At 44.9% G+C, this 13,844-nt stretch overlaps 1 protein-coding gene across 4 annotated transcripts in view; it reads left to right on the top strand.

The window, feature by feature from the left end:
- The window catches only part of NRF1 (nuclear respiratory factor 1), a 106,578-nt gene that overhangs the window by 73,004 nt on the left and 19,730 nt on the right, over window positions 1-13,844 (top strand). The gene's annotated exons all lie outside the window — the stretch shown is intronic.

The raw sequence follows: 13,844 nt of genomic DNA, 5'->3' as shown, positions 1-13,844 counted from the left end.
AGGATGCCAAAGCACTTTACAAACATTGATTTCCATACCTCTCAGGGAGGTGGTGGTGTGAAGGTTGTTACCCCTGTTGTATTGATAGCTAAATGGAGACAATAGAGTTTAACTGACTTGCCCAAGGTCACAGAGAGAGTCATTGACAGAGCAGGGAATAGAACCCAAGTGTCCTAACTCCTATTCCTTTACTTCAGCCATTAGATGTAATTCTTCCTTCCTTGTTTGGTTGTGTTATGTCCATCCATTATATTGTTGTTTTTCCATCTACTGTCAGGAGGTGATACCTGTATTCCAGGAGAAACAGGCTGATTATAAAGGGGAAACTTCTCTTTGTACCTAGACACCCCAGGAACTAGAGCTGAATTCAGTATTGCCAGAGGTAGAATGTCCGGTACTGTGGCTGGACTGAAAAAGGGCTGTGGATAATCTTATGAGCAGTAACATTTATAGCTAAAAGAAAAGGAGTACTTGTGGCACCTTAGAGACTAACCAATTTATTTGAGCATGAGCTTTCGTGAGCTACAGCTCACTTCATCAGATGCATACCGTGGAAACTGCAGCAGACTTTATATATACACAGAGAATATGAAACAATACCTCCTTCCACCCGACAGTGGGGTGGAAGGAGGTATTGTTTCATATTCTCTGTGTATATATAAAGTCTGCTGCAGTTTCCACGGTATGCATCTGATGAAGTGAGCTGTAGCTCACGAAAGCTCATGCTCAAATAAATTGGTTAGTCTCTAAGGTGCCACAAGTACTCCTTTTCTTTTTGCGAATACAGACTAACACGGCTGTTCCTCTGAAACCTGTCATTTATAGCTAAGGGAAATCAAATCTCCTGCTTCACTGCAGTGTAAAACTGTCTAAGTGCATGATGGGTTTCTCCTTCTTCTGAGTACCTGGTATTGTCAGTCAGGATACTGGAGCTGATGACCCACCAGTCTGAGCTGTTGTCTCAAATGCTGTGTTCTTAAATAATTGGAAAGAAAATATTGTGACATCTAGACAGGCAAATGGGACTGTAGTGACATCTGTGTGTAAAGTTGGCTGGAATTGGAAAGGGCTCTGATAGGAGAAAATGGACTGCATTGCAAGCGTAGGGCAAGATTAAACACCTGCTAGCATGTGGAAGGGGAAGCAGTTTAATTCACATGGAGGTGCAGTAGCTGGTAGCAGGAGCCTGATCAAGCCTGTGTTTAGATTAGGGCTGTCAAGCAGTTAATAAAATTAATCGCTATTTAAAAAATAGCGATTAATCGTGCGGTTAATTGCACTGTTAAACAATAAAAGAATAAATACCGTTTATTTAAATATTTTTGGATGTTTTCTGTATTTTCAAATATATTGATTTCAATTACAACAGAATACAAAGTGTACAGTGATTACTTTATATTTTTGATTACAAGTATTTGCACTGTAAAAAACCAAAAGAAATAGTATTTTTCAAGTCACCTAATACAATACTGTAGTGCAGTCTGTTTATCTTGAAAGTTGAACTTACAAATATAGAATTATGTACAAAAAATAACACATTCAAAAATAAAACTGTAAAATTTTAGAGCCTGCAAGTCCACTCAGTCCTACTTCTTGTTCAGCCAATCACTCAGACAAACAAGTTTGTTTACATTTGCAGAAGATAATACTGCCTGCTTCTTGCTTACAATGTCACCTGAAAGTGAGAACAGGCGTTCTCATGGCACTGTTGTAGCTGGCGTCGCAAAATATTTACGTGCCAGATATGCTAAAGATTCATATGTCCCTTCATGCTTCAACCACCATTCCAGAGGACGTGCGTCCATGCTGATGACCAGTTCTACTCGATAACAATCCAAAGTAGAGCGGACCGGCGCATGTTCATTTTCATTATCTGAGTCAGATGCCACCAGCAGAAAGTTAATTTTCTTTTTTGGTGGTTCGGGTTCTGTAGTTTCCACATCAGAGTGTTGTTCTTTTAAGACTTCTGAAAGTATGTTCCACATCTCGTCCCTCTCAGATTTTGAACGGCACTTCTGATTCTTAAATCTTGGGTCGAGTGCTGTGTCTATCCTAAGAGATCTCACATTGGTACCTTCTTTGCGTTTTGTCAAATCTGCAGTAAACGTGTTTTTAAATTAAACAACATGTGCTGGGTCATCATCCGAGACTGTTGTTATATGAAATATATGGCAGAATGTGGGTGAAATAGAGCAGAGGATATACAATTCTCCCCCAAGGAGCTCAGTCACAAATTTAATTAATGCATTGGTTTTTTTAGCAAGCGTCATCAGCACGGAAGCATGTCCTCTGAAATGGTGGCCGAAGCATGAAGAGGCATACGAACGTTTAGCATATCTGGCACGTAAATACCTTGCAATGCCAGCTACAAAAGTGCCATGCAAATGCCTGTTATTTTCAGGTGACATTGTAAATAAGAAGAGGGCAGCATTATGTCCTGTAAATGTAAACAAACTTGTTTGTCTTAGCGATTGGCTGAACAAGAAGTAGGACTGAGTGGACTTGTAGGCTCTGATATTTTACATTGCTTTGTTTTTGAGTGCAGTTATGTACCTGCAAAAAAAAATCTACATTCGTAAATTGCACTTTCATGACAGAGATTGCACTATGGTACTTGTATGAGGGAATTGAAAAATACTATTTCTTTTGTTTTTATCATTTTTACAGTACAAATATTTAAAATAAAAAATATACACTTTGATTTCAATTACAATACAGAATACAATATATATGAAAATGTGAAAAAAACCAAAATAATTAATAAATTACAATTGGTATTCTATTGTTTAACAATGCGATTAAAACTGCGATTAACCATGATTAAATTTTTTTAGTTAATCGTGAGAGTTAACTGCGATTAATCAACAGCCCTAGTTTAGATGGATAGGGACAGGGAGACAGACTCTTGAAGACTGTCAGGAAGGAAAGACTGCAGCACTGCCGGGCAGTGCAGTTTCCATTGACTGGATCTCTTCACGTTGCAGCCTCCCTTTTTAAATGGATCTGGGGCTTGAGATCATCTCAATGGCGTTTCATTTTTAAATATTGGAGAATTTTGTGCCTACATATTATTTATAGAGGGCCATAACTGTACACAGCCTTGGCCAGGAGGTATAATATGCCAAAGGCAGACCAGAATCACTGCCCCACAGAGCTTAGTCTAATAGCATCAGTGGGTCCATTATATAACAATTTACAAACACAGAGTGGCCAGTGGTCATTACAGCTGGAAGGCTTTGCAGAATAAATGGCTTTTTCAGCAGTCTGGAAGAAGAAGAAGGGTTGTATGAGTTAACTTGTACGGATTCCCAACTAAAGAGGGTGGATTAAAAGAACGCATGAGGTTGGGAGCAGGGGAAAGAGTTGGGGCTGTCAGGAAGGAAGCTTGCACTGATCTTAGAGAGAAACAGCTAAGGGAAAACTGGGGAACTAATTACACTGCCTTGAGCTGGGTACAGCCAATGTGCATCTCCACCCCCGCAAAGATCTCTGCTGATGCACCTCAATCCTGACTGGTAGCATCCCCTGCTCTTCCATTCCACTTATAGCTTTGCTGGTGCCTCTCAGTTCTGACATGTAGACCCTTTGCTTTTCCAGTCTAGGCATCTGTTTGGCTAGAAGGACAGCTAATCATGCTAATTTTTCTGCTGGTTTTCTGTCCTGGGTGCAGATGGGCATGAAGATGAGCCTGCCAAAGAGATGTAAATTTCTCAGTAACAATTTTCAGCATGACCGAAGTGAGACAGGCTTACCGGCGAGGGCGAGGCAGGATTATCAGGCTGTGATGAAAGCAGGGAGAGAGCATTAGGCCTGTTTGACGTGAGCAAAGGGGGATTATCGAGCCCTGTGCTTTTGCAAACAAAGGAAATAGGCATCTGTATAGAAGCATGCCTCACAAATTAGCGTAGGGTAAACAGGCATTTAGATGGGTATTTCTCATTTCAAAGGGGCAGGCACTTGCAGCTTCTTATCACCACGTGATGGCAATTAGCGATGTGATTGAGATACAAAAATCAGATGAAATGCAGCAAATTTCCTCGGCTTGCTTGAGGGATCTGTACTTCCTGGGCAAGATCAAACTAAGGAACAGCCACCAGGTGGAAGCCTGTTTCTGTCACCATGTAAAGGGCTATGCCGATGAGACCCAGGAGAGCATGTGAGTGCAGCAGGTGGACCTCCAGACATGTGGGGAGAGTTAGGGTCCTGTCACGCTCTGTACAAACAGTTACAATTCAAAGTGTATCAGGGAAAGGAATGGTGGGAAAGGAGCCTGGGGCCCATTGTGTTTATCACCCAAAGACCTACAGAATGAAAATAAAGATCAAGGGACTAACACGTAGGACAAACTTGTAGAATGAGAAATTACCCGTGTTTGCCTTTGAATGCCTCAGGGGCAAGGAGGTGTAGAGCACTGATGATCTGGTTATTGTGGTGGCCCGTTGCACAATGAAAAATGAAGGGAAACTTGCACATTAATCTGGTGTAAACGCCAAACTACCTTTAAAAATATATTTCCCTTGTAAGTCTCGATTTCAGGGAAAATTGCCCAAATGGGGTGTTGAGTGAAGCGGGGGAATGGCTTAATTAGAGATACGTGGACAAGATGGGGAGAGAGTTCTTGTAGGGTCTGAGAAGTAGTAGTTTGAATTTGATGCATTGAGGCAGGGGGATTCAAACATGGTCTGAAGAAGGGGCACGGAAGATGATTGTAGCAGATGGCTTCTGAATGGACCAGCAGACGGGAGGGGCCAGCATTTTCTTTGTCAAATGACTGGCAAAGATTTGCATTGGCTACTTTCTGCATATGCTCGCTCACTCCATGCCTGCACTCCTTCCCCGCTGGCATCCAAAACCAGGAGAAACCACAAGGTAAACAGGAAGTCGCTTCTTGCATGATGAAGGAATTGCAGTCTTCTGATCACATGTGGCAAATGGCTCAGTGCTGCCTGCTTCCTCTCCCTCCCAAAGTGACTCCCAGCACTTCAGTGAAAGATTAACTCTGACTGGGCCTTTTGATGCTCTGGTCTGAGGATGGGAAGCATTGTTGCCTGAGAACTGCCACACTCATTGCACTCAGTGGCTGGGATCCCTATTCCACTGGCACCGCCCATTCTTGGGCCCTGCCAGCACAGAACAATGCTTGCTCCCCTTTGCAAGGCAAACGCTGCCACTTTAAAACCCAGGGTGTTAGACTGCATGTTCCTCCTGTCACTGCCCTAACTTGCTGTTGAGCATTAATCTTTGCCAGCGCTGACTGCACCCCCATCTTCGGCTGGCTTTTTGGCACTGGGCTGTGCCGGGCTCTGCGCTCCTTTGCTTTGACAGGATAGGACTGGTGATGAGATGGCTGCTGCCATTAATATGTGTCTGCCCACCAACTGGGGCTAAAAATAGCCTTGCCGAGAACTCGCTTGTGTACTGCCCTGGATGCCTGCTTTCTCCTTTAATCCAAATACCTTGGTCCCCCAAGAACAAGCATGGGCATATTGCAGGCTTGCACGATCTAAGCGAGCTTTTCCTAAGGCCTTGATTTCAACAGGGAGGGAGGTTTTGTCTAGTGGTTAGAGCAGGGACTGGAGCTGGAAGCCTAGGTTCCATTCCTAGCTCTCCCGCTATGTGAACTTGGGCAAGTCGCTTACCTTCTGGGTGCCTTGTTTTTACTCTGGGTGTAATACCCGCCTGGGGGAATGTTGTCTTAATGGCCTATGCTGTGCTTTGAGATCCTTGGATGAAAGGCTCTTTATAAATGCAAAGTGCAACTGATATACCCGCTTCCATTTTCTTCTTTCCACTGTCATCAGCTTGGTGGGAGTGGGGAGTGTCACCTGCAGTTTGGATGCTTCTGTCACACAAATGACTCTGTCGCAGCAGCTCCCTTGAATTCTCAGGCTGCCCTTTTTATCTCTGCAACCTGAGTTTGAATTGAGTCATTTGCAAGGAGAGAGGGATTGGCCCTATAGGGACATCTGTAGTCATCTCTTGCCTGGATTTGTGTTTAATTATCTATTGGGTGCAATCTGGTACATTTTAAAGACACACACCCCTTGCTTCTCAGAGGCATCTCTGTGAGCTATCGATGGTTTACAAGTTTCCACAGAGGAGGGTGAACTGTCAGCAGTTGGGAGTCCCCACTAAGCCCCCTTTCAGCTTGAATGCTGCTTGGAGCATCTCTAGTATCTTTGGGGTGACCCGTGCCCTGCCGATAGTGGGGGGGCAAAGTGAGGGCAGCCGGCTTCAGCAATGTTACTGAGCATGCTCAGTACAAGCCAAGCAGCAAATCGGGGGGGGGGGGGGGGGGGAGTGCCTGCTCCCCCCATGCGTCCCCTTGCAGACTTTCCCATCAGTGCAGTGAACTATATACCTTGTCTGAAAACATTGCTTCCCAGCTCCCTGATGACCTTGTAGCATCTCCCCTACCTCCCTTGCCCTCCCTGGTCCCCCCCCCCCCCCCCCCCAAAAGAATTTTGACATCCACTCCTATTATCAGGCAGTTGAGACTTAGTCCCTCCAGCTGTCACAGCTGATGCTGTCCTGGTTTAAGCACAGGGCCATTTACCTTCCACGTGTCATGAATTAGGGGAAATGGACAGGAGGGCTGGGTCTGTTTAAAAATTAAAGCTGATTACAAGGCATTAACATTACATTTAAAGAAATAGACAGCAACCCTCCTCGTTCATCATCACTGCAATATGTTCCCCTTTGCTCTGAGCTGGAGGAGAGCGCACTGATCTCAGCGAGACCTCGGCATCTACTTGGGCCTCTAATTTTATTTGCATCTTAAAAATCGCAGCTTGTGGGTTTCATTTCTGCCGCGAGATTTAAAAGCAGTTCTGCGTCCCACTCCCTAAATGTAACCACCATTTCTGTGTGATCACGCCAGAAAGAGTTCTGGCTCCTCAGTGCAAGTCCTTTCTTCCTAATGACGATGCACCCTGTGTCACGAGCGCTCTGATTTTTCCAAGTTGCTTGAAAGAGTTACGTGTCCAAATCCTGTTGAATTACAGTGGGATTTGGGTGCCTAATCACTTAGGCAACTTTGACAAGTCAGTCTCAGGCTTTTGCCTGAGGAGGAGTGATTATGGGGGAACAGCCTTATTTGGGGGTGGGGAATGACAGACTATTGATTTGGCATGTCTCACCACGCGGTGTCATGTGGAGACACAGAGCTAGATGGACAAATGCTTACAAAGAAAAATGTCCCTCAGCTGAACATCCCGGTCTCAGGACCGCGTGGGTCCATTTTCAAACAGTTGTGACCACAGGGAGCTGTGAGTGCTCAGCGATGTAGAAAAGGTAGCATTACTGCTTCCCCCCAAGGGTGGGGCTGGATGGTGTCATCCTGATGAGCTGCACTAATTAAATAACAAAGGGCAATTTGCTTTGCAGTGCTTGGGCTGCACTGCACTTTGTTGTAAACACAATTATAGTCCACAAAGCAGCCAGTGGTGCATCCCCTCCCTTTCTCACAGCAATGGCATCCAGAGTCATTTTGCCTGGCTTACAAGTTCAAAGCAGGATTTGTCTAACTGTGGCAGCAGAACAAGATCAACCCCAAAGCTGCTCCTTAAATTCCAGCCAAGCTCTCTCTGCTCTACACACTTTTAGGAAAGGTTGGGCTCTGTTCCTGACTCTGATGCCAAATATGATTACAAACATATATTTTTTGCTTGTGGCAATGGCCAAAATGTGCTCAGGGTTCCTCAAACATGTAGGAAGACACAGTCCCTGCCCCCAAAGAGCTTCCATTCTAATAGCAGCCACCATGCAAAAAAGTGCCCCTTCACTCAATCTTCTCCACCACTCTCACTGTCCAAAGTTCCTTGCTCACCATCCTCTGTCATCAGTCATCAGGCAGCCTTGAACAAGTACTGCAGTAGCCCCCTCCTTTGTTCAGGGGCCTAGTCAAGCTGCCTCCATGAACAGACAGCTGGTGAGGTATCTAAGGGAGTGCCAGCCCACAAGAGGGAGACTTGGAGGGAGGGGGAACCTTTTGGTCCTTGTGCTCTCTGATCCCTGCTGGTCCTCTGGTGTCTGGGTCCTGCATAGAGGGGAGTGAAGTGGCACCTGCTGCAGCTGGTCCTTTTGGTGCAATTTCAGGCTCCATGGTGGCTGATATAATTCCTGGGAGAAGCAGATTTTCCCTCAGACCACATGTTGAGAGCCTTCTTCTGGGCCTTGTATGCCCTTAGCTGCATTATCATTTTTCTACCCGTACTCTCCCCTTGAAGGCAGGGTTGACTGAAGTGATGCCGAGGTATAACCGTGGCCCACAGGACACTGATGTGCAGCCTGGGGTTACCCTGAATCAGTTTCAATCAGGAGGGGCTCTACCATCTCTGTGCCTCTCTGTTTCTGATGAGGCTGGCTGCACTCTGAATTTTTTGACGCAACTAGGGCATGGCTCTCAGAATCCTGGCAGGTTGCCCACAGGGCTATTAGCTGGGCAAAGTTTGGGCACCCTCTGTTTTTAGGAAAAGAGTAAAGAGTCCATTAGAAAATGTTATGGGGGTTTTCTTTGGTGGGAGAAAAATAGTCGAACCTGAGGGCAGCTTTGAGCTACAGGCTCGCTCTTAATGGATGTCAGTGGCAGAGGGATGCAATTTGATCCAAATGGGAAGCTGGCTCAAATCCCAGCAAGCTGTTTGTAACTGTATAAGGCATCTTACGAAGTGAGACGGTTCCTCCTATAAACGTCCCCTGCAGGCAGAAGAAATCCCTTGTAAGTTAAGCTGCAAACAGGGGCTTTCCCAAATAAATTTCTGTTTAATTTAATTTCAAGCACTGAAGCGTGTTTGTACATCTGTCCCTTTAAGAGGGGAATAGCCTTGACATGTATGTTAATTGAAGTTCCTTCACAGTGGAGTCAGACCCAGTCTTCCTCTTTCACCCCAGAAAGAGTAAGGCCCAGTCAGTGTAGCCTTCATCATGTAGTCTGCAGCACAGACTGATTTAAAAACCTTGTGCCTCTAGGACTTAAATAAGAGCCCAATCTCGTAGCCCTTACCCATGTGAGCTATCTCACTGTAGTCAATGGAAGTACTCCTGTGAGTAAGGATTAGAGGTGGGGCCCGAAAATGGTGTGCATGGCATAGTGGTGAAGACAGCATGTGTTTGGGAATTAATTTTATGAGCTGGTCACACAGGACGTTTGTGCTTCTGCTTTTATAGAACGTATCACTTTCATCCTTTGGTTGCTATTCCCTAAAGAGTCCAGTGCTGCTGCTGGCTTTGAAAAGGGGCTGGATAACATTTCTAGCTACTTGTGCTAAGAAAGGAGTGATCAGTCCGCATGCCTCAAGGTGTCAGCAGATCATGACAGGGGTCAGGAAGGAATGTTCTGCCACCTCAGTGTACAGCATGGCTAGTTAACACAGTGTGTGGCCTTTGTCTGAATCACCAAGTACTGGCCTCTGCTGTAGACAGAGTACCCAGACCTTATGGAGCAGTCATCTGATACGATTTTTCAAATCCTAAATGCAAATTGGGAATAGCCACTGGCAAATTCCAACTTGACCATTCTGTCACTTCCTGGCAAATCCACCATCTTGTGCCCCCCCACCCTCCCCTGATTGCAGCCCAGCAAATGAATGGGGTGAGACTGACATAGGTGGCAAATACTTGCTCTCTGCTGTCATTGGGTGGGTCATGATGACAGGCTTGAATGTGAAGCCATTTTTCTCTTGCCCTGTGACCAGGAGGGGAATGTTAATGCTGCTGCCCCTTGTTGCCTTTGGCAGCAAATCATGCCCTCAGCTGCCCGGTGGAGGGCAGCATGTTTCTCTCTTGAGCCGGGTGTCTTCCCAGTGACCTTCTCAGCTCATGAAGACAGCTGGGCTTTGCTGTAAAGCAGCTCATGTGACTGCAGTAATCCGCAGGCAGTAACCAGCTGTGTAGGAAGATTGCAAGAGGAATCGGCCTATTTTTCCGCACTGCAGACTTTGGCATGAGAACACAAGGCTTGGGGCGGCGACTTCTACTGCTGCCCACCCACCTTTACGCATTCTATCTGTGGCTGCATGACACAGCCACTCAAGCCCCTCCCCAGGAGCCTGTCTTCCCCTTGGGGGTCAGGCTTCCACGTGCAACGCGCTTGGACAGGAAATAGGGCTTTACTATGGCACAGGGGTGCTAATTACTTGGCTGCTCAAGTCCGTCAGGAGGGCAGTGTGCTTGGAGCAGTTCCAGATGTCACTGTGCAACCCTTTCTCACAGTGGAGGGGGCACAAGGGGTTTTGAGTCAGTGTGAAGCTGCGAAATAAATTACGAGATGCAAAGAGCGATTGCTCCTAAAGTAGTTTCCCCTGGATCTTTTCCAGTAAAGGGCGGGCCTAGATCTGAATTTGACTCCATCCTCACCCCACTGAGAATGAACTCCTTTGGCTTAATTTATTCCTGGGCAGAAATAACTCTTGAGGTAACTTCCTATCCTACATAACTCTTCTTCTGTGGACTCTCAAATAGCCCTCTCTGCCAGGGAGGCTACTCACTAGCTGCTATTCCTAGACTAGAATGTTCTACAAAATAACAGCTGTACACATGGTGTCTTGGATTCCACACCAATTAAGTGCTGACAGCGTGCCCTATGCTGTTAGAAAGTCCTTGCCCCAAGAGCTCCCAGGCTAAAGCACAGAGACACTGGGAGACCCAGAGAAAGGACATTAGCTTGGAATTTGTTCAGAATTGATCATGGCACCATTTACTATTCCCATAGTTGGTCTTGAGATCACAGTAATTTTCTCTCCCGTTTTCAAGGAGAGAATGTGTGTGGCTCCTCCTGGTCTTGGAGTTCTGAGGATCCTTCAATTTCCTCGTCTCTACCTCCCCCGGTGATTTTAGTCAGCAAACTCAAAGCATCTTCCAGGGGAAGCTTGGTAAATATTCATAGGATCCTGCTTACAAGGCACAAAGCACAGGAGGCAATCATGAACTAAGTTGTCTAATCTTCAGATGTTGAGACTCTGAGAATAGGTGTCGCAAAGGCAGCTGCAGCATGATCTTCCTACATACGATCCCATTGATCTGATTCAACCCTCTTCTGGCGGGAGCTCCTTTTATCAGGTAGAGAGTAGTTGTTACCTGCCTATATCATCTTTTGCTTCTCCACTGGATCTGCCAAAAATGCCAACAGCATGTGTTTGTGACATGGACAAGTTGTCCACTAGGAGACTGACTGAGACAGTCCCTCAGTTCATAAGTTACTGAACAGCCTTCAGAAATGGCCATCTGTTACGACTGGCTAGGACAGATTTGAACAGGAGACCTGTCGGTGAGAGGCTCTTATTTTCTATTCCCCTGAGCCGTCCAATTTCTCCCCTGATAAAACAAATTCTGTGTATTTTCAAGCTCTAGCAGATGCAGATTGATGTGCACAAAACCGTGTGTTCATTGTATTTTAGAATGTAAATGTATATATTTTATTGCATCTGTATTCATGGCTCTGTTGCCCCTTAACCTCTGAAATCATGGGTGTTTACTTTCAGTATAGGTCAAGCCAAATTGGCAGTGATCTTGTAGATTGTTTTGTCTAAGTTCTGGTTCAACTCCCTTGAAGTCACTGGAGTCAACAAGTCAATGAAGTTACATCCTCAATGAATTTAACCCACTGCTAGCTTTTAAATCACAATGTGTCATCTTAAAAAATGCATTTGTACTGAGATTCTTGGGTAAGAATTTCAAAAGCACATTAAGTCCCATTTCGGATATGACAGGCACTCAGGAAGTCTAAATGCAATATAGGAATTAGATTCTAAAAGTGCTATCTCACTTTTGAAAATGGAACTTGGGCTTCTAAGACATTGAGCTTTTGAAAATGTTACCTGTCAATATTTATAACAGAATTATTTTTTCAACACTGGGAGTTACTTCTTTCTGTTCCTGTATCAATCAGAATTTTTAACCTGTTCTGTTGTCCCTTAAGGCAATGGTTTTCAAAGTTTCAAGACTACTGTACCCCTTTCAGGAGTGGTCTTGCATACCCCAAGTTTCACCTCACTTAAAAACTACTTGCTTACAAACTCAGACATAAAAATACAAAAGGGTCACAGCACACTATTACTGAAAAAGTGCTGACTTTCTCATTTTTACCACATAATTATAAAATAAATCAATTGGAATATAAATATTGTACTTACATTTTAGTGTGATACTTGAACCTGTTTTTCACTTGTGAGCCTTGTCTGAAGCCCAAGTCCCGCCGCCCAGAGCTGAAGCATGAAACTTAGCTTTGTGGGATCCTGCTTGCCACCCCTAAAGCCATCCCGCACCGCACCCCTCCTCCCCCCGGTGGTTGCAGCCTCCAGGTTGAGAAGCACTGATCTAGATGAGCTGAGTACTCACTGGAAGACATCTGTGTAGCTCCAGAGGTAAATGTACCTGTGGTTCAGAACCACTGCCGTGAGGTAGAGAACAAACAGACCTCTTATGGAAGGGGCTGCTTAATTCTTCTTTGAGTATTTGTCTGTGTGGATCCCTCTTGAGGTGAACACGCGCCCAAGAATTTCTTAGTACCATACTAGCTAACCACACTCAGTAAAACCTGTGATGTGTGTGGCTTATGACACACAAATATATGTTTTAGTCATCAGTCCCAGCCTCTAAACCCTTTTTTATCAACAGATATGCAGAGTTAAAAAGCAGTAATCTGCCAAAGGCAGTAGCGTACCAAAAATAAATAGTCTCCACCTGCTACACAACAAAGACACAATGCAAGAAAATGCTTTTTAAAAAATATTGATTGTAAAAACTGTCCTTTATGCTACACCTACTATGGCTTTGAGTCATGTGTTTACTCTGATTTATTGCTTACAGTGCTGAAGGTGCATAGGACATGTACAGTGGGGAATGTGTGCCAAACAGCTAACAGGCTCCTGCCCTAAAAATGTACTGTCTACAGGCAGTGAAAGGATAGGCTGTGGCAATCTGGCACATAACAGAACAAAGAACAGTGTGTGGTCATTGTAGCAGGACTGCTTTATTGGAAGGGAGGTGGGGGGCATAGGTGTTAGTTTTAGGTGTTACTTTGGAGGAGAAAAGGCAGGAAGCTTGGACTCTCTCAATGACCTTGTCTTCACAAGGAAAAAAGTGTGTTCTTAACTCGAGTTAGTTAACTAACATGAAGTGAAATCCTAGTGAAGACAAAGCAATTTGCATATCATGCCTTCACTAGAATTTTACTTCACGTTAGTTGACTCCAGTTAGCAAACTCAAAAGAACACATCTCTGTTCCCGAGTGAAGACCCCAACGGAGCTGGTAGAATTCCATGAGAGGGAGCTGGATTCTAGTCTGCTGCATGCTCCACAGTTGTGTACAGTGTTGTTGGGGCTGTGTCGGTCCCAGGATGTTAGAGAGACAAGGTGGGTGAGGTAAAAGATGTTATCTCACTCTCCTTCATGTTCCACAGTCAGAATTGTCCTTTATAGCGGAAGGGTGACTGAAGAGTCAAGCCCCAGGTGCGCTTTTGGATTCCACACGGAATTTGCGGTACAGGCAGGAAAACTTTATTTGGCGGGTTAACTGAGCCAATTTGATCTCAGAGCCATTGAGTGAGGATTAATAGAGAACCTCATGATGGCAATTTTACAGTATCCGTCTTCTGCCTTTAAATCAAATACCATTGGATTGGCCTAAGAAAACACATCAAAATGGGGTTCAAAGTAAAACCAACCGTAGGCACTCAATTAACCATAAGGAACAGTTAACACGAGCCTATTGCACTGATGAACACAGGTTTACTCCATTTCTAACACACACAAAAGTGAGTGAAGAAAAGAACCTGCATATCTTGGCCTGTTTGTCAGCCATGAATGTAGCTCTGTGTGTTAGCAGAAATATGTTCACTGCTGAA

The sequence above is a fragment of the Caretta caretta genome, chromosome 1, assembly GCF_965140235.1.
Source record: "Caretta caretta isolate rCarCar2 chromosome 1, rCarCar1.hap1, whole genome shotgun sequence".
In the NCBI taxonomy this organism is placed as follows: domain Eukaryota; kingdom Metazoa; phylum Chordata; order Testudines; family Cheloniidae; genus Caretta; species Caretta caretta.
The sequence above is the reverse complement of the archived record's forward strand: the minus strand, read 5'-3'. Positions and strand labels throughout refer to the sequence as shown.